Genomic DNA, 2,783 nt, shown 5'->3' on the forward strand with positions numbered 1-2,783 from the left:
TGTGAAAAGAAATTGTAAAAAAGGCCGACAAATTGGTGTTTATCGACTCAAATACTCGCTTGCAATTATGCTTTTCTGAATATTATAAACTGGACCCACTAAAAAATGGTATGTAAATCTAGAAAAGTCACCCAACATGTATCTAAATCCTTACAACATCCTAAATTGCTTTATTAAAAAAATTAGTATTAATACAATAATAAAGTTCTTGAATCACATTTAATACATTAGTTATTTATATTTATTCATGAACGATGGAAAATAAGTGTTAAACTCACATCTTTCTGCATCTCATTATACATAGGCACATTTGCACCCGATGCTTACCACATTAAGTCATGTCCCCATTGAGTCTGTTTAGTAAGAAACACCATCTAAGTATATTAAATAAGATATAACAATTAAAAACAAACCTAAATTTAAAGCAATTATGTAGTTTTACCTTGTCATCAGCCACCACCATGAAACAATTGTTTATTGAAAGCTAAAAAATTCCACCCTTTAGCTCTCCAATAGTTTTGTGCATTTTCATCATGTTGCACTTTCTTGATCTTTAAAAATAGTGTATAAGCCATTTATACTTTGTTTGAAACAAGTAGTTTGTTACTCAACTTAGCATATATAAGCCTACTAGGACAAATCTCTTTCTTCAAACACTCCTCCATGACTATCACATCATTTTCAAGTTGACCATTATTGCAAAGCCCATTGATGATGTATTCGTAAACTTCTACATTAGAAAAATAACCACTTTCTTGCATCTCATCCCATACATTTAAAAGCATACCTCGTTTACCAAATCTTGAAAGTCTCATAAGCAGAATATTGTAAGCACTTAATGATACTACACTCCTTGCATCTCTTGCTTTTTTTATATCATCATAGTAGCATGTGGTGGGCCATAACTACATAGAAACTCAATAAACAAGGTTACTATTCCAGTTGTGGGAATGATCCCTTGACCTATCATTTCATCAAACATTTCAAGAGCATCTGCTACCATTCGAGCTTTAAGAAAAGCAGAGATTATTGAGACATAAGTGTCCAAACCCTTTCAAGAACTGTATTATAACTATCAACATCCCCAAATACCTTCCCTTGTTCAATAGCCCACTTGAAAAACGTAACCATAGACCCCCCCCCATCTAAACCCCCTATGTTCAATACTTTAGCAACTAAATCAGAAGTCACTTCAAGATCAACATCGGCTACTGTTAAAGCTCGTTTAATTTTAGTTTTCACATTCAATTTCTGAATGAAAATCCCTCTCGGCTTGTCTTCAAGTGATAGCAACATCTCTAGATTTTTGTGCAGTTGAGTTGGGTCTGACCTAGGTTTTCCAATTGAATGTGTATTGCAATGGAAGATGGGTAAAAGAACAGATAATTGATCCAACACATGGTGTTCATCGATATTGACATTGTTTACATTAGGTTTTGTATCATTTGAGCTCAATAGATCAATTGGTTGTGTTGAATATCATTCAAAAAATACCATTCAAGTTTGGTGTGTCCAAAAAACACCACCCAAGTAAAGCGTTTGTACAAAAAACACCAACAAAGTACATTCTTTGTTCAAATTTGACCTTGTGGTAACCGACAATTACCGGTAAAAAATAAGTAAAGGAAAAAAAAGATGAAATGACTCAAAGGGGTAACCATGTTTCAAAAAACACCATCCAAGTTTGGTATGCTCAAAAAACACCATCCAAGTAAACTTTTGTACAAAAAACACCAACAAACTATACATTTTGTTGAAATATTACCCACCGGTAACTGGCTCTTATAAGTTAAATGATGACTTGGCTTAACTATTATGACATGGCATAACAATTGTTGACAAAACAATAAATGATATATTCCTTCATTAAAAGTCGATTTAGGGTTTCTTTATGAACGAATGACTTCTTCTTCTCCTATGATTGCTCTTTTCTTCTAAAGTGATTATCTCAAACTCAAGTCCAAAACCCTAATTCTTGACTTAAGGAAAAAAGGTCTCCTTCACCCTTGCCTTAATGGGCTTCCTCCTCTAAAGGCCCAAATCTATAAAAAGCCCAAAAAGGCATCCAAGCCCAACTACAAGGCCCTTAAGGCCCAATATGGCCCAAGAACCCCCAACATGGTCTTAAGCCCAAAAAATGACCTGCTACAATCAGGTGGGCCCGAGGCCTAACTTAAACAAGTCCATGCATATGCCCAACATATGTTAAAGCCTCTACGATCTGGATGTTAAGCCAGTAGGCCTGACGTACTCCTAGCGTACGCCCAACATACTCGGCTAGGGTCAAGAACCACAAATCTTCCAAAAGCCATAACTTCTTCATTCTAAGTCGGATTTCGTCATTCTTTATATCAACGGGATCTAATTTAGGCATCAGACAGCCATACAGAGGATTATGGCCATCAGATTGCGATTCTTAGTGTTACCATAATGCTAAATTAGATTTCATCATCCCGGGGTCCAACTGAGGGTTATGGCCTTCGAAAACAAAATCGAAATCTAATTTAGACCCCGACATAGCTCTCTGATGCCTAAATTATATTGTGATTCTTAGTGTTACCTTAATGCTATGTATGCTATCTCTTTTTTGCCTTACCTTACACTGCCTCAAATATCATGTCTTTGGGGTATTTATAGGTTGCTCGTTGTTAGAAGAGTTTATAGTCTTGACCGGTCCTTCATTTATTATCCGGTCTAAAGACAGGCACATCTCTTGTCATTTCCTTGTTATTTTATTATTTTGTACCATTTCTTTTGCATGTTTCCTGAGATATGGTTCTAAT

The 2,783-nt window shown here is 35.4% G+C and overlaps 1 pseudogene; it reads right to left on the bottom strand.

The window, feature by feature from the left end:
- Nucleotides 1-449: 449 nt before the first annotated feature.
- LOC111891636 (putative pentatricopeptide repeat-containing protein At5g43820) lies at nt 450-1,296 on the bottom strand (annotated as a pseudogene).
- Nucleotides 1,297-2,783: the final 1,487 nt, after the last annotated feature.

Source organism: Lactuca sativa, chromosome 9 (assembly GCF_002870075.4).
Source record: "Lactuca sativa cultivar Salinas chromosome 9, Lsat_Salinas_v11, whole genome shotgun sequence".
NCBI lineage: Eukaryota > Viridiplantae > Streptophyta > Magnoliopsida > Asterales > Asteraceae > Lactuca > Lactuca sativa.